Source organism: Triturus cristatus, chromosome 3_1 (assembly GCF_964204655.1).
Source record: "Triturus cristatus chromosome 3_1, aTriCri1.1, whole genome shotgun sequence".
Lineage (NCBI taxonomy): Eukaryota > Metazoa > Chordata > Amphibia > Caudata > Salamandridae > Triturus > Triturus cristatus.
The window spans coordinates 428,917,151-428,941,785 of NC_140583.1; the positions used below are offsets into that span (position 1 = coordinate 428,917,151).

General features: G+C 43.7%; 1 protein-coding gene across 2 annotated transcripts in view; it reads right to left on the reverse strand.

Moving 5' to 3' along the window:
* The window catches only part of CEP152 (centrosomal protein 152), a 725,831-nt gene extending 704,896 nt beyond the window's left edge, over nt 1-20,935 (reverse strand). The window contains exon 1 of one of the 2 annotated variants that reach the window (XM_085644215.1): nt 20,689-20,935. The gene's annotated coding sequence lies outside the window, so the exon portion shown is untranslated. Of the gene's footprint in view, nt 1-20,192; nt 20,367-20,688 lie in introns of those variants that run through there. The other variant, XM_085644214.1, reaches the window with a different exon arrangement.
* Nucleotides 20,936-24,635: the final 3,700 nt, after the last annotated feature.

Genomic DNA, 24,635 nt, shown 5'->3' on the forward strand with positions numbered 1-24,635 from the left:
ACAGCCCGAGCGAAGGCAGCACTCGCCTCCGTAGGGCCCCGTGGGGCGGAAAGCAGTTCCTCGTGGGCGACGGCTGCAAGCTAAGGCGGCCGTCCCACAGCCCAACTGGAGGAAGGAAAGGCCAAGCTCGAAACAGGGGAGGGTGGACCAATGAATGGGGAACCTGAGGCGCCTCTGGCGAAGACTGAGGGCACGGTGACGGCGAAGAGCTGTCCTTAGAAGACGCCGGGGGAAAAAGCCACGACGCGGTGACCCATCTCCGGAGAAGATGAAACAAACAGCTGCCGAACCTCAGGAGAAGAGGGGGCGTCCGAAGACGAATCAACGACCCAACATCGGACCGGCATCAGGTCAACATCTAACATCTACCGGCGCCGAAGGGGACGCCAGAACGACCTCCGCCACAACGCGCGGCGCGGGAGACCGGGGCTGGGTCAGAGCCGGGGAGGCTAAGGAACGGTGCCAAAAAGGCGTCGAATCGACCTCCGACGAGGCAGCAGCCTGTGTGGAGGGACGAGGGGGGCCAGGGGACACGCCCAGACCCCTAGCCGGCCCCTGCGGCGCCGCCAGGGCCAGCAGTCGCCGGCGCCTGAGCGGCGTCACCTCGGCCAAGACCACCGCCTGCCCAGAGGACTGAGAGGGACTCAAGGACACGCCCCGAGCCCCGGAAACCTCCTGCGACACCACAGGGACCCCCACGGGGGTTTGCGGCGAGGCAGAGGCGCCGTGGTCCGAAGGAGGGAACCCCGAAGGGCTGCACCCAGACGGCACGACATCCTCCGAACCTGGATCCGAACCTGCCGGAGCCGCCGGCGACGCCGCAGGAGGCCCCGCACGCAGCAAGGGATCCGCAGACGTCCCAGGAAGAGAAGGAGAAGGGCCAACGAGGCCTGCAAGGCCACTGCATAGGCCGCCATCAGGGCTCTGGTCGCCCCCACGCCCGGGAACGGCGGATAGGGTGGCGACACGCAAGGCCGCACCACCCGCGGAGAACCCACGCCCCCAACAGGCCGGGGACCGGGCCTCGGGGACAAACTGTGACACTTACCAACAGGTGTGCGACGCCCTTGCGGCCTGGGAGAAGGACGATGTTGGAGACGGAAGCGGCGCTTCTTGAAGCCGTCCGCGGGGGACGGACGCAGCAACAACGCCAACCTGGACATGCGTGCCGAAAGGAGTTTCATCCGGCGCTCCCGCCGGGACTTCGGCTTCGTTTGCTGACACGCCTCGCAGTCCGTGGAGTCGTGGTGCTCCCCCAAACACCACATACAGATGGGGTGAGGATCCGTCACCGACACCTGTCGTACGCAAGACAAGCACGTCTTGAAGCCCGAAGGCATTCGCATTTTATACCCAAGAAAATGCTAAGCGTAAAAAGAAGGCCTGAAACAGGCCAGGAACACGATCCGGGTCCGCGTTGCACGCGGAAAAGAAGAAAACTGACATCAGCGCGCCGGGGTGGGGCTTATGTGACCTCGCTGACGTCACGCCCACGGAGGACGTCGGGCGGAGTCACAAGGTACCACCCCCCGGTGCACAGAGAGGCTGGGTAAGAAGGTTTTCCGGGTCCAGTCTCACGCCTGGGGATAATTCTACATTAAGGAATCTGCGGCTAGTAGTCTCTATCAGATCAATCGTTTTTTACAGTCTGCAGGTATTCATAAGGGTGGGAATAAGTAAAACAGGACATTTATTAGCACCTCGTACTCTCAGTAAGACCTTCCCAGATGCATGCTCATAGACATGCAGAGGTAATAGCTACTGTGCATAAACGCATAACCCTGAGCATTACTGGAATATCTAAAGCGGATACACTGGTCAAACTTTCAATGGCCTAGAAGACCATAAAAAGAAGCAATGGTAAAAGCAATAGGCTTGGTTAATTTTTAACTGAATAATTATTCATTGATGACTGTGTGTTGCCCTGTCGAGTGTTTGAGAACACATTATGACAACGGTCATAAATGGATGAATGAAGAAGTGACTGTGCCTGGGCAAGCTCAGTGCAAATAAGTTCATAGATGGATAATTTAATAAGCAAGTTTACTAATTGGTGGATGGCTGAATTGGTGAAAGCCGATGGGTTGTAACAAACTTACAAGCTGTGCCCTCAGACAGCAGTAGCAACAGCATTACACAATATCTGCAATTACCAACATAAGCATAGCGTTGCCCCACTGTTCCAAGAGTTCCTACAATGTCAAGAATTACCAACAATTGCCAGTTCAAGAATCACATCGAAGCGGGCCCCACAGTTTCGAGAATTGCCACCACATATTAACAATTCTCAGGTTAGGTTTGCCTCACAGTATTCCTTACTGAATGTTTAGATTAGCACCACAATTCCTTCACCTTCATCATTTATTCAGATTCAAAATCAGTGTAAAACCGGACTTGCAGCAATAATCAGAATACTTGTCTGCATGGACCAAGTTGTACTAAGTATTACTCTTAGCAACTGTTCACACCTGCACTAGAATTCAGATATCATCAGGGTGTTTTGATTTTAAAGGCATGCTCTGCAAACTACCTTTTATTACTGTCCTAGCAGAATCATTAAAGAGATGATACAGCATATTGTCATGTAACTGTCCCTATGCATAAGAGGAATCAACACCCTAGTAACTGCTCTTTATCGCAGATATCAGCAAGAAAGAATATTCCAACTAGACATAGGCATGAAGAAAAGGATGAGCTAGACGTACAGAAGCCGCCAGGACCCAAGATAAACCAACAAGCTAAAGACCATGCATCAGGATTGTGAAAACCTCAATGCAAAATAGCAAGCACGAGTAGTGCATCTAGAACCAGACAAACCATAAGTAGGCTTCCAATAACTGGCATTGTAACATAATAAAGCAGCTCTATTAGATCACCCACTTGAAAGGGTGGGACCTATATTGCCATTACCTTCTGGTCTTTAATGGAAAGTTGGATTTGATTTGTAGTAAAGCTAGGAAAATCCCCATGCTATTAAAAAACAAGGAGTTACAGTTAAACATTTGGGAGTCTGCCTGTCATGTGATTGAAGGCCTCAAAAAATTATAAAAATGTTACCAGACCTTTAGGTCTAGTCACCTGTATCATCTACTCGAACTAACTGCAATGAGCATGAGCCATAAAACTAGTCTAAAATTGTGTGATCCTAGGCAAATATATAATTTCACAGAGCCACCTTTTACTTAATTATCACATAAGAGCACCTTCAAATATGCGAGTCCATCTTGTCTGATTTAATCGACCATACTTTTGCTCCATCTATAATTAGAATTTACCCCATGTATAGGGTACACACACCCCCTGACAAAGTCACTGATAGCATTATTATCAGGGCGGGCGCAGGAATGTTTCTCAGTTCACATTCAAAAACCCTCACATTTAATAAATATATTACCAAAGCATGATGTGGTAGCACACAGTAATTTGCAGAAAGCACATTATCCATTGAAATGGCCACAAACCTTCTGATGGACATGCAGTTTTACTGATAAAACTATAAATCGTACAAACAATAATATGTGGAAATCGGGGTTCATCAAATATTTATCATTTGCACACGTTTTGATCCAAATAAAATCTTAGTTTTTGTTAGACTTGGCCGTCACTGCAGGATCATCGCCAAACTTTTTGCCTTCACCCTCCTGTGTGTCTGGTAGGCAGGATAGGCCATCTCTGAGTTGATAGAGGGGAGAAGTTGTCACCTACACGTTAAAGGGTCTGCCTCAGCATACTCACAAAGGGTTTCACACCACGTGTGTGTGCCCCCAGACAAGGTAGGGCCAGGGCAGGGAGGAAGAAAATTGCAAACACCTCCGGGCGTGTAGCCTTCTAGATATTTCTACTTCAAAGCTGGCACCAAGGACGGACCCTCAGACCCAATTCTTCAGTAATATAAATGCAATTGCATCTCTGGACCATTTGGAACACTCAGAAAGATTGCTGTGCTGCTCTGCTGCAAGAAGGACTGCTACTCTGATTCCAGAGTGAGAAGGATTGGACCTACGTATTGAAACCAGGACTAACATCGTGATTCTGAGTGCTAGTTGGCAGGTATCCTGATCAGAACCTCACGGACAGAAAGGCTCCAAACATACTGAACCCAGCGCCTGAACTCTGCCTGCTGTGAGGCCTGCCCTCAGAGTGGTGCCACCTCAGTCCTGGACCCTTAGAAGCAGACATGAAGGTGCTCTGCCAGACCAGCTGTGACCTTTTGGACAGAACCAACGCATCTTCTCGCATCTCCCCATCGGAACCGCTGCGGCGTGACGCATCCCCGACACAGGACCCCTCAGCTCCTCAGAACTGCCAATGTGCAATGCACCCTTGACAGAGGACCTCACACTACAGCCGCGCAGCTCCATGGAACCTGGGCTACGCAACGCATCCTCAATGTAGGACCTCGCATTGCAGTTCGCAGCTCATTGGAACCACCGCTGCACGATACACCCTCGACATGGGATCTTGCAACACTCCGCAACCATGATTTAAGGTACTTTGTTCAGCTGGCCTAATTTGGGCCCAGTACCTGGCATGTGCTTCATCAATAAACAGATTTGGTGTTTTGTGCTTCTACGCACTATTTTTACCTACATTTTTAAAATTGCATATCTCCAGTTCTACGGATTCGATTTTGTCGTTTTGGTGTCAAATAATATATTACATTTTACTCTATTTTTCTAAATTGGTGTGGGGTTTTTCTTGTGTTGTATTTTCACTTTATAACTGCTGGAAGTACTCCATAAAGAATTCACACATTGCCTCTAAGTTAAACTGGACTGCTTTTGTGCCAAGCTACCACAGGGTTGAACACAGGTTAATTTGGGGTTTGTTTGTTTCACCCTAACAAGAATTGCAGTTTTGCCTGAGTAGGGTTTCAACCTCCTCAACCAGTAACCCAACTTCTCAGTTTCCATCACAATGCAGCATTACAAAAAAAGTGCTTTCCTAACTAATGATATAGTTTGAAATATTTGTACAGTTCACTTTCAAAGCTATTTAACATTGTGTGTTAGAAAACCACATTCCCTGTACCCTAGCACGATTGCCAGACAGTTCCTTTACAAAATCCTCTAACTTTCCAGTCAGATAAAGAAACAAACACCAATCTCCAGGATAAAATAAGCAGCAATTTGTAATAAGACATAATCTGTCATTTGAACTCTGTCTTACAATGCACAGAGAATGTGACAAGATAAAATCAAGATTTAACAAAATCTTTTTTGCTCATTCACTTTCTGAATAAACAGAACAGCTGTTTGCCAGTTCGAGCTCTCTCTCCTGCAGGAACTAAAGGCCGCTTACCCTGATAAAATCTGACTCACCATAGCAAATGGGAAGTAGAGTTTAAGGCCTGGATCAGCTGACATCAGGTAGAAGGTCCTAAAAGCAGCTTTGAGAGACGAGTCAACAGCCCTGGAGATATCCTCCAACACTAAGCAAATACAGAAGGATTTGGACATTATAGCACCTCACATGGAAAAAGTGGGCCTCAAAGTAGGAGATGTTGCTTCCGACACAAGCCGAAAGCCTCTAGAACCCAGTAATCATGGCTAAGACAAGCAATTGGATTGTGAAGTCACGTAAAATAAATTAGCTGATCAGAGGAAGGTCTAGTCCATAGTTTTACAGCCTCAGCAAAGCAACAAAGTATAGGGAAGAAGAGGAAAGAAACTAAGAATAGGCAATCAATCCAAAAGTCATCCTGGTAGAGGCTGAAGTGTAAAACTTAGCTCCATCGGGGGAAATGTAACCCAGATATGGGAGGCGTCCCAGGTGGAAGAAGAGCAACGAAGAGGGGCCTCTTGAAGCAAATGCTGATTATGCTGCGACAGAATAAAGGGTATATACCAAATGAAAAAAAATTGTTGCAGTAAGGCAGAGGCACAGCATAAACCTTACTGTTAAGACTGATCATCCTATTGGATACAACTTTGGCAAAAAGCTGCAACAGAATGTTTACTATGGAGGTAGGAAAGTAAAAAAGAGAATCCGAAAATGGTGCCATGCATCAGCAAAACAAATATGACCAGGAAGACTTTTTTACCCATGTTTGATTCCCAGATCCCATGACTCGGACCAATCCAGCAGCAATTCCCATTTGTAAACGACAGTGCTTGTGCTGATGCCATAACACCCCTCCTTTCTTTCCCTAACAGTGATTTCTTTCGCTGCTCCTTCCTCGCTATGTTGCCAACTACAAGAGGGTGCAGTGCCAGAGGCATTTAGGATATGCCCCACTTCAGTCAGTAGAAATAGAGTAGCACTGCAGATGGTTACTAGAGCTCCCTCTAAAGCCAGAGAAACAGGGTAGTACCATAATTGGTTACCAGATGCCCTGTCCTCTCAGAACACCCTGCTCCAAACTCAACGTCAGGAAAAATAATGACATGCTTTCTTTTTGCCTCACATATTGTGAAAGGTAGAAACTAATCTTGAAATAAAAATAAACTGTCTGTTTTATATTATATTCCCAGCATCTTCATAAAAAGAAGTAATAAAATATCAGGAAATGATCCTACGGGGAAAAAATGATGCTGTTGATAACTATGGTCCGGAGTTATCGGTAGAAGGAGCATCAAGATGCTCCAGTGGCTCATACATTGGGAACCTGGTTTGGGGACTGCAGATTGAGCTCAATTTCATTCATAAGCAGGCCCCTTTTCAGAAAACTAATGCCGACGAAAGAGCATACATAGAGATGCACTACTAGAATAAATAAATTAACACCTGTATTTGTAAAGCGCAAACAATTACCTGAGGGTGTCAAGGCGCTGGGGGCCGTCGGTAACATCAAGCAAGCTATTGCCCAGTCACATGGTGCTGGCCTAACCTGAAGCCAGGGATCGAACAGTGAGGCGCCTTGTTCCAGAGTCAGCTGCCCTGGCCGCTGCGTCACACCTCTTCTACCTACCTGCAAGAACACTGGTCCAGCCACAGCAATAAGAGGTTAACTATACTAACAACACTTTTAAAACATCACATTTCCAATTGAAACAAAGTGCAGTGAACCAAGATAGTGAAAGGTAGGGACTGTTACATGCAAGTAGTGATAACGAGCATAGGCAGGAATGGGCAACTGCATACCCAATGTTCTTTATATGAAAACTGAATGGCCACAATGCATTTGTGCTATAAAGAATCACTTTTATTAGTTCACAGAAAAACCTTTATTGTTTATTATGCAAACTAATGTTTGAAAGTGTTATTTTAATACCCAGGGTGGTTGTAGTTTCCAGGAACTCTTTTATTGCAGAGGTCTTACTATTAGACTTCTGCAATAATAGAGTATTTTAGAGTTCCATCCATCCTCATGAATATAAGTTGTACACTATATTTCTCTGATGTTGTTCGCACTAAATTTGAGTATTGAGTGGATTTAGACTTCATGAAGAGATTCTGAACGGTTGGGAGCTGTAGAGCTGTTTCTACAGCACTTCTTGACCAAAATGTGTATGTGGGACTGAAATAGGAATTTACATCATGCAATGCCTGTGTAGTTTAACAAATCTAAAGCAATATGCATGATATCAACGTAAGTGTCAAAGAGAATCAATAATCATTTGTCTTTAAAAAGCGACACTCCCTGAACCTGCACGAAAGATGCAACCAACCACTTATGAGGCCTTTTGATGGCGTTCCATATGTTGAAGCTTCCTGCTGGCACAAGCAACTACAGCTTTGTTTATTATCTTTGAGCAGCCCCAATCTACACTGTTTGGGGACCAGCAATACCAGGGTTCATTTGTATACCTATGATGCCCGGAAGTCGGATCATCTTTCTTTCGAATATCTTTTTTCCTCACAATGAAATATTTCAAAGATAAAAGAGGATGAGGGAAAAAGACATAGGCATTGTGGTTCCCACTTAATGCCATCCTCTGAAATATTTTGAGAACAGGGCTAGTAGACCTGGCATACTTGGCGTGGGTTTCCCCTGTATTTTTGCCTGTGCCTGCTGTTTTTTTACTGTGTATTGGACTTCGTTTTTGCTGGTCTAGGCACTTTGCCACTGTTTTTCAGTGCCAAAGTGCAAGTGCTCCCTCTGTAAATTGATTTTATGGATTGGTGATTCCATGATTGGCATATTTGATTTACTGGTAGTCCCTAGTACAGTGCACTGTGTGCCCAGGGCCTGTAAATCAAAAGCTGCTAGTGGGCCTGCAGCACTGATTGTGCCACCCACATGAGCAGCCTCTAAATGTAACTCAGACCTGCCACTGCAGTGTCTGTACGCAGTTGGTACTGACATGTCGACCTGGCAAGTGCACCCACTTGCCAGGCCCTAACCTTCCCTTTTCTTACATGTGAGGCACCCCTAAGGTAGGCCCAAGGTACCCCTGTGGGCAGGGTGCAGTGTATGTGAAAGGTAGGACATGTCCTGATACTGAAATACTGCCAACTTCGTTTTTCACTGTTGAAAGGCTTCTGTCCCATAGGATAGAATAGGAGTTTATTTATAACATCTTATAAATATAACTTCCCATTGGGACAAGACAGAAAGATTGAGTCAGAACTGATGCCTGAACTCAGAATATAAAGATGCATCTTTTAGTAGGGATGATTTTTACATTCTGCGTTTGAAAATACCACTTTTAGAAAGTGGGTATTTTCTTGCTTATAATCTCACAAAAAGGTCAAAATGGAGAATTATAAACCACGCACGGTACTACTCCTATATCAAAACTCACAAAAAGTACCGCAATGGAAAAATATTGAAGAAGAATTTCGAAGTGTACAGAAATTATACCTATAAAAAGTTTTAAGTTTAAAGACGAGAACCCTCACTCACCATGATGGTGACATGCTTCATCATTGGGTCCCCTCTTACACACAGTGTCCACAAGATACTCTGTGTGGGCTACAACTCCCCCTCAGGAGAGGAGCTTGAGGTATTCTACACTCCAATGTGAGTATGTGAATGAGGGGCAGAGTGCAAAATAATATCAAATGTGAGTTAAAACCATCTCTATATGGAGAAAAATTATTTATTGGCTCTCCCTTATGGATGGATCTAAAATAAGTAGTGTGACGATAAGAATACAAATATGTCTCATCTGACTAGGTCAGGTCAACATGTTTCTGCCAGTTGATATAAATTCATGGCATTCATCAGGACCATTGTCTTGTCGCTCTGCTTAGAAATAATAACGAAAACCATACTCATATTCTGTAGGTATCGTGAATGACCAACATCAGTTGGGTCTTCTTACTGTAACACATAAAAAAGCAACCTTCAATATCTCACATTTACAATCTAAAGTGCCTATCACCAAAGTGTATGTGAAATATGTGCCAGGAAAACACCCAAGTGGCACGCACAAGAAATGAAAAACATTGTCCTCACCATTAAGCAGTTCAATACCTGCCAATACCTTTCATTGGTCCTTACGAACAGGTGTCTAAAAGTGAAATATAGGTAAATATACACATAGTACCTCACCAATTTGAGTTAGTAAGTCACATTGCATAATTAAAATATATAGCACCAATAGAAAAAAGTACTCTCAGGATCGAGTAATTGCACTCACTAGACGATCCAGCTAATGTAATAAAGGTGACCAATTAAATATAGGTTAGGTAAACACATCAATCCCCATGTTGAATCAACAGAAAACAGCACACCATCTTGTTTTTCAATGTGGCAGACGATCGATCGCCCAAAGGCTTATGGGGTCATCAGTCCAAACACACTTTCACACGTGTATATTGCCATACCCTTCAAAAGGTCGACTCCAAAGGAAAAGGGGGACGCATTATCACATCTCCCTAAATGCCTCATTAACATCCTGTTTATTACTCACAGATATGAATCTCAAAAAGACATCCGTGTTAGACAAAAAATTACTCACCAACTCACTCCGCGCGCTTCTCCCAAATGGAGCCGACGCAGTCGAGTCGAGTGATTCTCTTTATGGTGGTTTCATTCGTACTGCTAGAAATGAACCGGAAGTGTACAAAAACTACTTCCGGTTCACGAAGACCTGATCTAGAAGCGCGACCTGGACTCGCTAAATAAACAAATATTATTAGGCGGTCCATAACCATTTGACTACCTCAATAGTGTCACATTATACTCAATAGACAGGAATATGGAATATATAGAAAAAACGCCTCGCTATTTGTACTAAATTTCAAATGACCAGTGAGATGCATTGTGGGATACATAGTGTATAGTACATTTTCTCTCTTTAAAAATCAAAAACTGTTTCAGTACCCAAGCGCTTGATCTAAAAACCCAAATAGGGTACAGTCAATGTCACTGCATATAAAACAGAGAAATACCACTGCAAAATACCTGCCTCCATAGCATCCCATCATGCTAAACATAGTCTAACAGGGGCTGTAGAGGGGTAAATCGCCATGTTCTTAATATTAAATTCTCAAAGGTCAATATAGGTACAGTGTAGGATATGTTATTTCATTGATGCCATCTACACATAGACTCAGCTGTACCCAAGAAAGGGTACTTATGGTGTAACAACAACGTGAAAAAACAACACATGTTTTATAGGGCGAATTTGCGCCAAAAACTCAACTTCACAGCGTATTCCACAGTATATCTTCAATAAGGCCATTAACATGGCTTTTCATACGGAACACCCACCTCTGTTCCCTGAGAAACAAGACCCTCTCTAGCGAACCCATGTTGATATGATATTTAGGTTTGTCAATGATGACCCAAGTAAAGTCATCTTCATTATGTGACTTTTAACAAAGTGTCTTGTCATGCAGGTATTAGTTTTTTTGCAGCGAAAGGCACTCCGATGTTCAATCATCCTTTGTTTGACCTTCCTAGTGGTCATTCCAATATATATAAGTGAGCACGGACAAGTGATCATGTAAATGACCCCACTTGTATTACAATTGGTATGTGTAGGTAGTATCCAAGGTGTACCAAGGCCTAAGTCAAGCTGTGTCACTTTTTTAGTTAAAGGACAAACAGAACATGAGCCACACGGAAAATGTCCTACCACTGATGTAGCACCCCATATGGTTGATTGTCTCATTTCTTGTGTACCAGTTCTAGGTCTAGTGTGTACTAGCATGTCTCGTAAATAGCTACTCCGCTTAAAGGCAAAGAGTGGTCTTTCCAAGGACAAATTCCCTGTATTCAAAATATGCCAAGCTTTATTGACAGCCTTTTTAACATTGTCAGATCGATCACTGAAGGTATTAACACAAACGATCCTTTTATTTTCAGGTCTAACATAGGATTCCAAAAGAGCCTCCCGATGGTTGTTGCGTGCTCTTTTGTTGGCCCCATGTACCAATTTATTCGGGTAGTTACGAGATATTAATTCTTCACACAAATTCTTGGCATGTATTTTGTATCTAGATACTTCACTACAATTTCTACGTAGTCTAAGAAATTGACCTACTGGAAGATTATTCAGGAGTGCTCGTGGATGAAAAAGCTATTGAAACTCAACAATGAGTTCCGTGCCATAGGTTTTTGATACAATTCAGTCTGAATCTTCCCATATCCAGGATAAAGTCATAAATCTAAAAATGATAAGAGTAGTATTACTGGATTCACCAGTGAATTTCAGATTACGATCTTGGGTATTCAACCAGAGGGAAAACGCATCTAGAGACCCCTGGTCAACTACCCATATGACCAGGATATCATCTATGTATCGTTTCCACAATTTCAGATGATGTGAAAAGGGAATGTTAGTGTCAAAAATCACATGGGATTCAAAGTTGTACATTAGAGATTGGCCATACTAGGAGCACACGTACTGCCCATAGAAGTGCCAGTCGTTTGCCAGTATAGCTTTCCTTCATAAGTAAAAAAAAATTCTTTAAGGGCCAACATAGCACATTGCATCACAAAAGAATTCGGTATTTGGTCATCACGTGGATGGCTCTCTAACAGAAGTTCAATTATTTTGCGAGTGTCATCCTGCGGAATATTAGTATATAATGACTGGACGTCATATGTAGCCATCAAACATGAGGCAGAATCAAAGGAAACTGTGTCAAGAAGAGACAGGGCATGCTTGGTATCCTGTATGTAAGAAGGCATTTCCGCTACTATGGGATGAAGGAAATGATGCACAAATTTAGACAAAGGCTCCAAAACTGAGCCAATGCCCGACACTATGGGTCTACCAGGAGGCGGTCTCTGGATCTTATGTATTTTAGGAAGAATGTAAAAAGCAGGAATCTTCGGATGTTTTTTTATTTTCTTGCTTAGCCATCCTGTGTTCCTTTGCTAGGTTTGTGTATTGACTGTCTGGCTTTGGAGTGACAGGGGCTGGGAATGTGCATACTGTTCAGACAGCCACTGGGGGGAGTTGGGGGGGGTGAGGTGTGTCCTGCCTTTCAAGGGTGAGTCGGACTGGGCTGAATAGACCTGAGCTGCATTCAGAGTAGGGGGAGGAGATTTCTTTCACACCTGAATGGGCCTGGTCTGCTTTGAACAATGCTGTCCCCACCTCCTGCCAGGAATCTGCACCTGAGAGGACAGAACTGGTTTTGGCTGGGAAAAGAGCTTCTCTGCCACTGGAGAACAAAGGAATTTGTGCTATAAAAAGTGGGGCCCAGACGTTTAGACTTCTTCTGGAATGCAAGAGGAACCTCAGCCAAGGAGAAGAGCTGGGAAAAGCTGAAGGAGAAGTACTGCCCCTATGCTGTGTTCTGTCCGGGTTTGGCCTGCAGTGGCTGTTTTCTGCCAGGGAGAGGACTGTGTGTGTATCCTGCTTGTAAAGTGTCTCCAAGGGTTTGAAGTGGAGCTTGTCCCCCGTTCAAGAGGTCTCAGGAAGAGCAAAGACCTCAGCATCCTTCTGGGCACTGTCTCTGGAACCGCTGGTTTCCGTCAATGCAGAAGAAAGGCGCAACCGACTCTGTGACTGAGTGCGTCGCAGGTTCTGTGTCGTGAATGCACCGCCGAAGGCACCACCGCACTTCATCCTTGTCTCACTGACGCCGTCTGGACGATCGTCACCGAGTCGTTGCTAGCACAGCATCCTGTGGGCACCACACTCCGCACCATCTCGCCTCACCCTGCCTGGACGTTACTGACACAGTCGCTGCACGACCAAAACATCGACCAGCTCCATCGCCTGCTACGCAACTTGCCAACACCGCATCAAGCACCGCCTCACCCCGCACCGTAAGCCTTGATCTCACCAACGCCGTCTGGACAATCGTCACCAAACCACTGCCAGCACCACGTCGTGAGGGCACCGCACCCTGAACCGCTTCCACTTTGAAACGCAACTGCGACAGTCGCCCCGACCAACATGTCGGCAGCAACGAGAAAGGTACTGTTCACGAGTCTGTCAACGCTTTAGCCGGTCCGTCTAGATGGTGTAGGCGGGAACTGTTAGACTCTGTTGTTTTAAGCATCACGGTAGCCCCGGGCGGAGCTACCGACTCGGAAGAACTGTGTTTTGTGGATATTGCTACAAGTTTAAGATTTGCTTACAAACTGCATCTTTTTCAGAACTGTATTGTGGATTTTTGTCGTTTTTGGTCTCGTTTGGTTTAGATACAGAATTGATTATTTCTCTAAACTGGTGTGGTGTCCATTTGTAGTGTTTTTACTGTGTTACTGTATGCATGCACAAATGCTTTACACACTACCTCCGAGATAAGCCTGTCTGCTCGTGCCAAGCTACCAAGGGGATGAGCAGGAGTTATTTTAGAAGTATATCCCCCTTATCCTGTCAATGAAGAAGGGTCCGTACTTGGACAACGGTGCAAACCATTGCCAACTAGAGCCCCCATTTCTAACAAGGGCTTTAAACACTACACTGTTCCACAGCTGTTTGGTTTCACTTTGCATCATATATGTGATTCTGGTGATGGACTAGTTTGCCAAGCGTCACAATTCTTCTATAAGCTTATATATAAATAATACTTCAAGGAAGCAATGGCTTAAGGGGGCTTACCAAAATAAGTCAAAGGCGGGAAGGGGATGAATGCAAAGCCCACTCTCTACAAATGTGTGTACTGATAAACATATGGCAGGCTGTACACATCCTTTTTAACGTATTCACATGATATCAGAGTCCGGGATATAATTGTTGAAATCAGTTGAATATACAGAACCAAATGGGAGAGAATCTCAAACAGAAAGGAACACTATTTGTGTTTCAATGGCCTACGTCCACAATGAGTCCTTCTTTAACATACTAAAAAACACTCAAAGAAAGACACAAAAAAAAAAAAAGAGCACAAGCATCTGCTTTCCTCTGTCAAAAAGCTAGAACCCCGATGTTATGCCTCCAAGACCAAAAATGGGCTTAATCAATTATTATCTGCCAAATTCCAGTTGAATAAGCTATCTACCACCCAAGCTTCTTCTGTTTCGCTAACGAGCAGCGCTAGTTTATGGGGGAAACAACAAGGTAGGCAAGCTCTTGGCTAACTATTTTAAGAAACAAAACTCTCGTATTGAATCTATATGTACTGTGGCAGGAGATACTTTCTACAAAGATGCTGATATTTTGTCAGAATTTAAGGAATTTTATTTTGATCTTTATTCACTAGAACACATTCCTCAGGAGCCATCTACTACGTCTTATTTCCAATCTGCACCACAACCTGAAATTAACATAGTTGATCTCTAAACTTTGGAAACAAATCTTCTTGCAAGTAGTATTGAATGCACTCTGTCTTCTATAAAAGGGCAGTCCCCAGGTCCTGATGTATTTACGGTTTAATTTTGTACTCCTTTTTTTCATGTATTACTACTCAAAATGCTGCAGGTCTTTTGTTATTTTTCCACTTCTGGCATGCGAATCAGTACATTTCAAGAAGCTACCATCTGCCCTATTCCAAAGGAGGGGAAGGACCACAAACTCTGGAAGAATTATCATCCCATTTGTTTGGTGAATGTTGATTACAAGATTTTTGCTAAGGTATTAGGTTTAAAACTTGATTTTCTGCTACCAACTTTGATCGGTAAAGAACAGGCGGGATTTGTAAAAGGATGATTAACTTCTGATGCCAGTTTATCCTTTCATTTTCTGAGTAAGGCCCCATCTATTAAAACTCCATTGCGGACAATAACAATCGATGCGGAGAAGGCATTTGATAGAATAAACTGGGATTTCTTGATTTATTCTCTCAGATGGCATGGTCGTTATTTCATATAATTGATTTCTTTATTGTATGCTTCCGTTAGAGCCTAAGCGCTGGTTAACAGACACACCTCTGCATACTTTATACCGGGGAGTTTGTCATGGTTGCGCTTTATCGCCACTATTATTTATTTAGGTGCTGGAGCCTTTAATTTCTCATCTTCGTCATAATCCCTCAATTTCAGATTACTATACTGGGGATAAGCAATTGAAGCTTGCTGCCTATATGGATTATACACTTTTCTTAATTTCAAATCCTAATAGCACTATGTCTGCTCTTCTCACTGAAAGATCATCTTTCTCAGCAGTCTCTGGATATAAAATGAATCCTGATAAATCTGAGATTCTTCCACTCTTTAAGTATTGCCTTCAATCTTCTTCTATATCCTCTGGGTATCTTTGGACCTCTCTAATATCAACCACCTAGGTATTTGGTTCAACAATATTTATCAAAATATGATATCCCTGATATTATTATTTATGTTGTACGTAATACCAGTCCATAGTCCTAATCCTTTTTTTTTCAAATCAACTCTATTTTCTCACTTTTTATGGACTCACAAGAAGCCAGGAATATCAATATCTAAACTCAAAAGAGCTAAGTCAAATGTTTGAGTAAATTTTCCTGACTTCCGTTGATACCATCACGCCTTTTGCTTATAACAAGCGGCTCTTTGGCTCCAAACTGAATTATCCCCTCTTTCCCCGTTGTGGCTGGTGGTGATAAGTTGTTGATTCTCCACTTTACACCACAGGAAGTTCTCTCTTTTTCCTTCCCTTCTTATTTCACATCCTCTCCAGTCTTCAAACATACTTGCTGTTTACTAGAACCATGTTCGTGCTCTATTAGCACTTCCCGGGATGAGTTTTTTCGGTCCCCTCTCTGGTACAATAAGTTAATCAAATATAAAAACGAATCCCTCTCCTGGAAATCCTGGAGGACTAGGGATATAATCTGTGCTGCCGATGTATTTAAGCACAATGAACCACTTTAATTCCCACAATTTCAGAAATCCCACAATTTCAGAAATCTTTCAAATGTCCCAACTCCTTTCTTTTCCCATTTTACCCTTTTAATGAATATTAAAAGAGATGGGTTTCTCTTTTTGGAAGTCAAATCTCCCTCTACCTCTACGGACAAAATCATGGTAGAATTTCTAACTTCCACCCCAAATGCATCTCAGATTTTTAAACATTTTTCCTCTGTAGGGTCTTTGAAAGAAAAAAAAACAAGGTAGAACTACTATGGGAAGCAGGTTTGGATTTTTCAGTATCCTCTAACTTTTGGGATAACATTTGGTAGAAACTTTATAAAGCTTCCAGAACAGCTAATATGACTCAAACTTTATTCTTTATCTATAACAGGTTAAATAGTACTAATTCGACTCTCGCTACATTCTCCCAAGGGAACACCAGTAATTGCTGGTCCAGTGATTCTCCTCCTAGTGATTTAATGCATAATGCAACAGGTTATATATTACCCCTTCGAGTCTCGCTACATTCTCCAAAGCAAACACCAGTAAATGCTGGTCCAATGATTCGCCCCAAGTGATTTAATGCATATGATGTTTTGGTGCCGTCCCACTCTTTCCTTCTGCCACAGGGTATGGCATCAAATTAATAACATTTTTCACTCTCACTATCCTTTTAAAATACTATATCTTTTTCTTGGTAGCTTGATTGAAGCCGATGATGCTCCTATTTTATCCAAAAATAAATTGTTCTTGGCAGCCAAAAACTGGATTGCACTGCCTCTCTTTCTCCGCGCTGAGTCATCAGAGAACTTTTTTCCGGAAAAGATTACAAACTTGGGGGCATATTAACAACGGCCAGCGATAATTATCGCTGGCCGTACTTAGAGATAATTATATTATAGCAGGCTATCTCTGGTATTTATCGCCCTGGTAGCGTGTTATTAACAACGAGTTACTCCAGGGCGATAAAAATTCCAGAGATAGCGAGGTTATCGCCCTTTTGCAGGGAACATTACTGGTTTTCCAGCGATGTTCCCTGCAAAAGGGCGATAACCTTGCTGATACGACCCACAGGGTCGTATCAGCATAATCCACCCCCTATGTTAGGGATGGCTAAGTCAGGATTTTAGCAGACGTTAGGTTTTGGCGAAAACGGCTGTTTTCGCCAAAATCTAATGTGTGCTAAAATCATGTGGGCTGCCTTGTAAATATCGCGATGTAAACATCAGCGATATTTGCAAGGTAGTCCATCTTGGGTAAGCCCAGTAACGCCCACTTTGCATCTCATTGGAGATGCAAAGTGAGGCGTTGGGAAAAAAGGGTGCTAACATACGATTATGCATGTTAGCACCCTCTTGTAAATAGGGCGCAGGTTTTATCTCCGCTTTTGTGGCTTTGTAAGCCAAAAAAGCGGAGATAAAGCCCTTGTAAATATGCCCCCTGCTTTTTCCAGCTTTGAGGGTTTCTGTCCACTTTTCTTCCTTTGTTCTCCATGTACTGGCTCCTTATCCCTTTCTGAGGAGTGCTCCTAGCGCGGGGACACACCAGTTGGTGTAACCAGGCGCTTTGTAAGTGAAATTATTATTATTTTTTATTATTATTCTCTTCATAGACTGGAAAGGGCTTTTATGCCTTCTACCCGTTATAAGAATATAAATGAATTATTATAGCTACCTCTTACCACTTTTTTAAAATACTAGTAGTAAAATAAATTCAATAACCGATTGTATTTTTTCAGACAATTTAAAACCACCCTGATCATCCTGTTTACCCAATGCCATTGCTCCCCTTTGACATCGTTTCTTATTGTAATTGCTTTGAATGTATGCTTTTTTTTTATTTTTGGATGATCAGTTAACTAGAATAGTTTACTAGATTCTTATCTATTTATATGCTTAGTTGACACTTACTCCTTGCCCCCCCTCTTTTTTTCTCTCCTCTGTTTACTTTCCCATACCTAATATTTGAAATGTTTTTTTAAAATTGACTTTTTATGTATTTATTCATTATCAGTTAGCAGTATCTCTGTACTATTGTACAACTTGGTTTTTGGTGTATTTTTTAAGTTTTGATTGTCATATTGTATTCGCTACTATCACGATAAAATGTTTGTCATACGTCTCTGTTCCTAGTATTAATAAAGCCTTTTAGAAACTAAAAACACACTCAAAAAAGGCCTTTAAATTGTCCAGGACAACAATGCTACCTGTCTTCCTCAACGGTGGTGGAACGCATTAATCACTTAGCCCTCCACTATCTATATATCCATGTGGAAGCACTAGCGCATGTACAGTGAAAACAGGTACTGTTCAGTCGATATTTCTGGCAGGCGGCTGGACGGGGTAGGTGCAAATGATCTGGCACCTGAGAATAACTCCCGGCTAGGTGCGGGCGTCAAATGCTTTCAGCCATTGGAGCAACTCACCTCACAGTGGGAGATTTTGATCAGGAGCAGCGCAATGGCCCGCCCTGACATGCATTAAGGGTATTTAATATTTTTTAACAATTGATTCATGTGCACTTCACTATATCTTTTATATCCTGGTCCTGAAGCAGCGCCAACGACCCTCGTGGCAACATAGGCACGAAACATGTCGACCTATCATATCTGGGCACATAGTGCCTCTTGGGATCATACTCTATGGGTTTTTTATTCTGTAAAGGGGGCCGCTATGCTTAATACTCTGTTTTGGCAACCCTTTGTCAGTTTTAATCACTATGCACGCACCATTTTACGTAGGACCCACACACCCGCATGCACCATCCAGCAATATATTAAAGGATCTACGATAAAGTGACCCTTCAGGAAGCCGTGGGGCATTGCAGCGCCGGCCCGACGAGGAGCAAATGCCCGATGATGAAGCATGACACCTCTCGGGGTGTGTGAGGGCAACAGGAGGCAAGACTTGTTCTCCCCCCTTATTGGTTGATCCGTTCTACCTAGGTCTCTTTTTTCTTCTCTTTCTTTAAAGGCGTTTCGGTGAATGTTGCACCCCGCCTTAGGAACAGCGTCCCGTGGTTTGTTTAGATGTATTGCATGCGGAGCATGGACACTGGACCGTAACTAGCTCCCTGGTCTCCCCTCCCCCGCTTCTTTATTGATAGACTGTTCAGTCGATACTAGCTGCCTACACAGTCAGACTGTAAACAGCTAGCTACTAAAGCGGAGGAGAGTATAATGGGGCTCAAGGAAAGAGTGGGTTGCTTGGAGAACAGGTTATGAAAGTTAGTTGCTCGTTGCGGAAGGTGAGAGGAGGGGGGCGATACAACCCCGCATGAATAAAGGGTGGACTCGCTGGGATGGTACAAGGTACCACACAACATCAGAAATTATATTTTTAAGTTCCCAAGAAAGCTGAATTACAATAGGAGCAATGTCTCAACAACACATACACTCCACAGCAAAGCGAAGCACTAACCACCTCGACTAGGAGTGATATTCGCATCATATTATCCAATATCGAACTAGGGTCTCAGGTCATAACTGACGACAAAACGGTTCACTGTGACATTCACATTCCAATTTTCCTAACAGTTATGCTTACTGTAGAACAAAGTCATCAAACTACTTGCCACAACCGTATATAGGCGCATGAAAAGTTACTCTCCGACCATGAAGCATACATGAAGAAATAAAATCTGAGCACAACGTGCACGGTAAAATAGCCAAGAGCAAGCGCCTGCAGAAATATGTGCAGTCGCTGTATAAAAGGCTACTCTTGGCTAATAGGTAACACATACGAGCTGCAGAGCACCAACTTCTTATCCAAAAAATAAAGGCCAGTAGGATAATACACTTGCTGCGGAAAACCCTATAATCCCTAGGTAATATGCAAGTCCGGTTAAACAACTGGGAGAGATATGCGCCTATTACGAACAGCTGAATCAGTGAAGGTTTTTAGAAAAACGTTCCCTTGTCACTGGTTGATTACATGAGCACTACTGAGATTAGGAGTAGTTTCCCTGCACCATAAGGAAATCAATGTGGATCAGCAAACACGGAGCTACAGTAACCCCTGATGTCTTTGTATCACCTAGAAGGCAACTCGATTACAGTCCTAAAACCACTAGCTTAAATGCCCATTCCAGTTGGATGAATCTAAATTAAACCAATTAAGTTTCTTACCTTGCTTTTCTCTTAATTCATGTTGCAATACAAAAACACCCAGATGCCGGATTGCCTTCTCTTCCCTCTTAACAGTCAAAACCTGTCTGAGAGTCCATTGGACCGGACAGAGCAAACAGGCAGGGCCACCTCCACCAATCACCAGCCAAATCACTAAAACAGGCATAGAGCTCTATGTCGCTATGGAAGTAAAAGAAAGACTAGAGTGACCTGCATCTGAGCCTTCGTCGACCTGGAAATCCGTCGGCCATTTCAGGTTTGAACATCGCGAATTAAATGTCAGGAAAAAAATAATAAGAACAAAAAAATACAAATCGCGTTTTAGGTTATGTGTACCACAAAAATAGTATTATTATCGGTATTGAAAACAACTAAGATTTGCTGTACTCCATATTGACGCCCTGTATGCTTACTTACAACAAAACAAACTACACGTATTTCATTACCTAATTGAGGTTTAAAGAGTAGCTGGAACGTGATATCGTTCTTTTCTTACCAATTGAAAGAAGGTAAAACTTGCAATTTCAAGATGGGGGTCCTCATCCACTTCCAGTCGGTTGTCCGTAAAATGGGAATCATTTTTACCATTCAGCATTTGAGTGGAATATCAAATCATGCAGAACCTACTGAACACGAATAGTAGATGGAGTAAGAAATACCGTCTAGTTAATAAACCGACACTTTATACGAATACATTTACGGTATCAATCAGCACCTCAACGGCAGGTACTCATATTCAATATGGCTGCCTGTTTTCGACAGAGAATGCCCCGCCCTTCTCCAGCAGACTATGTACTTCAATAAAAGCCTGACAATGCCGGTTCACAGGGGTGCACTGTTGTTACTAAGCCTCATTCGCACGCTCGTGTAGTTAGCAACGGTTGCTAGAGGGCTGACATGGCGCGGGAAGCCGCGGGAAGGAGTCTGTCTTTGATTGTCGAATAGAAGGGGTCGTAAGAGTAGTAATATAGTTCGGTTACACCAGCGAGCTACTGAGTTGTGAGTTTGGAATGTAAACAACTACCCTAGCAGGAGAACCCGTCCTTCTTTAAAAACGCAGGTCTTCTGATATATGCATTCGTTACTGCTACCTGCTTGAAGATAACTAGAATTTTAAGATACGGTGAGCATTATAAGCACTCAGACGAGAATATAAGTCATCTTATGTTCCAAGCCACGTTAGAGGTAAAAACGCTATATAAATGTATGTATACGTTTATGTAAATCAACAACTACGAGAATCCCACGTGACTTAACGTTCGGAAGTTGGGTAAAGAGACAATAGCGAAGGGGTAGAGCCCATGTGGGAGGGTGTTTGGATGAAACCGTTTTTATGGCAGTGACGGCCCTCACGGCACAATAGGTGTTGCAGCTGTTCAACCTATAGCTACAATGTTCAGTTTGCTTATGTATATTGTCCATGTTAGCAGTGTTACTTTCAATACCTTTATGTGTGATACTTCAAGTGACACTGATGAGCGATCAAGGCAGTTATATGTATATAAAGATAATATTTTCAGAAATTAATTCCTTCTTGAGAAGTGTAAAACTATGGAAGAGGCATGAAACTAACTGCGCCATTCGTGAAATGCTGATACAGTTTATATTTATAGCTCGCAATGCCCACATGGAGCACATATTCCTACAGTGCAGCTCTCGGGTCAGTATTCAAAGGCTAAGAGAGTTAAACACAGATAGATAATAAGCACACTGGGATGTTAGTGCAACACGGTGAAATGACGTGGGTCCCGAGGGCCACAGGCAGAACAAGCAATAAACGGAGAGCCTTTACTGCTCTTTTGAAGTTTGTCGAAAGTTAGGCAAAGTTATAGAATACAGGGTTAGCTCAGATGGGCAATGTTCAGCAGCCTGGCTTTTTATACGATAACAAAGGATAACCTGAAACTCCATCGGCGAGATTTCCATTGCCGTGGTATCCCTATTGGAAAGAAATTCCACCAGTAAACTTTCCTGCAGATTTAGCCTTTTCTCTAAGAATCACTGGATTATCCGTTGCCACCCACAAATAACTCAGATCCCTAGACTGTTGGAGTGCAGGCAAATTCAAGTAGCGTACACAAGATACTATGCATAATTTCCTTGGTATGCAGGTAAAATAGCAATTTTATTCATTACCTCCTCACTCCTTTTGTTGTTTCCTTCATCTCCACTTTTCGTTCTATCCTTTCTCTTCTCACTCACCACCCCCATTGCCATCATGTCACACGTTCCATTTCCCAATCTCTTGTTCCTCCCCCCATCTGACCACTCACTCTCTCTACCTTTCTTTTATCCTTTGCGTTCTTCCTCCCCTTTCACACTTCTGCCTTTCTCTCTCCTTTCTTTCCTTTTGCTTATCTAGCTCTCCTTTCTTTCCTTCTTGTTAAGTTGATATTCACTTCTAGAACCTTTCCACCTTTCCCTCCCAGGCCCTCGTACCCTTCTTTTGCACCTACCTCTATTGCGATGTAATCAGCTGGCATTCTAAACGTCAGCTGAACGTTGTTCAGTTGAAGGCATGTCGTTAGGGAGTTGACACGTGTTTTACTGCGGTGTCCTCCCATCCGGTGTGCTGCTTTTTTATTTATTTATTTATAAAGTTTTACATAGTGCTAGCTAGACCCATGGGTATCGGAGCGCTTTAAATACACAAAGGAAAAGAAAAATTGCATAACATCGCAGGACATGAGGATGCATAAAGATATAAGCAAATACATAATACTTATGTGTACTTTGAGGGTAGAAAGACTCAGGTGGTTGAAACAGTCTGATAACCACCATCCTTGAAGGTCAAAGTGAGGGGCGAGTCCATTAGGTTATTGATGCCTAGATTGGTTGACTTGGTCGGTAAAGTATTGGTTGAGGAGAAGAAGTTTCAGGTCCTTTTTGAAGCAGGAGGGGTTGCATCTGATGTCAATAGGGAGTGCGTTCCACATCCTGGGTACGTTACAAGAGAAGGATCGGCACTGGGTCGTTTTCCTTTTCAGTTTCGGAGGGATGAGAAGAAGTGAATTGGTGCTTCTCAGAGTTCTGGATTTTCCTGCTTTTACGCTGTTTAGGTAGTTGGGGGATTGGGCGTGAAGGGCCTTGTGTGTGATGCAGGCCAGTTTGTAAATACATCTACCTTCCATGGGAAGCCAGTTGAGTGCGTTGAGGGGTGGTGTGATGTGTTTCAAATCTTTTTACACCAGTTATGAGTCGAGCTGCCATGTTAAGGACTAACCTTAGTGGGACTAGGTGAGATTTTGGTGACCCTGTTAGGATGGCGTGCCCATAGTCCAGTTAAGAAAGGACTAGGGATTATACTATTGTCTTGAGATCATCTTGGGACAATGAAAGGTTTAATTTTCTTGAGGTGTTTTAGAGAGTAAAGCGCACCTTTCGCAGAGTTCTTGATGTGGTCCTTCATTGACAAGTTCTTATCCAGGGTAATGCCTAGTGACTTTACCAAGTTGGATAGGACGAGGGAGCAGTTTAGAGCATCAAGCTCCTTGACCCAGTCTTGAATTGGTTAGTGGTGACTTTTCGGAGAGAACAGTATTAATTCTGTTTTGTCCGGGTTCAGTTTTAAGTGGTTTAGGTTAAACCAGGTTTGGATCTTGGTTAGCGTGACATTGAGGTGTCGGACGTCACTGGGTGATTTGATTTTGTAGTATCTTTGTGTCATCTGCATATAGGTGGTATTGAATACCTGCTTGTTTCAGAATAATTGCAAGGGGTTCCATGAAGAGGGGCACGAGGCAGGGCTGTTCGCTGTCGCCCCTGCTGTTCGCCTTGGCGATGGAGCCTCTGGCGACACGGGCGAGGACGGGGTCGATGTACGGGGGGGTTCGGTGTGGAGAGACGAGGCATTATATCTCCCTGTATGCTGATGATCTCTTGTTGTACCTGGAGAATTCCGACAAAGCACTGGTGGGGGCCATGGGGTTGCTGTCGGGCTTTGGGGGGGTCTCGGGACTTCGGGTAAACTGGACTAAGACCTGTGTCTTCCCGCTGCGGGCGGATGTGCTGTACCCCCCGCTCACTACGGCGGTGGTCTGGGAGGCTACGAGTTTCACCTATCTGGGGGTCCATGTTTACCACGACGTCGTGGACTTGCTGGAGGGCAATATAGGGCGTAGTATACGGGCCCTGAAGGGATGCATGACATTTTGGGCCTCTCTACCGCTGTCGGTGCTGGGCCGGGGGGCGCTCCTGAAGATGGTGGTTCTACCACGGCTACTTTACTACTTCCGCACCCTACCGGTCTGGATTCCACAGCGGATCTTCAAAGAGTTGAGGTCACTGGTTATTGGCTTCCTGTGGGGGAAGGGACGGCGGAGGGTGGCCCTGGCTACTCTGATGCGGCCCAAACTTGATGGAGGGATGGCGGTCCCTGATTTTGAGTTGTACTACTTGGCGGCACAGCTACAGGTCCTAACGCAGAACGTTGCTAAAGTGTTT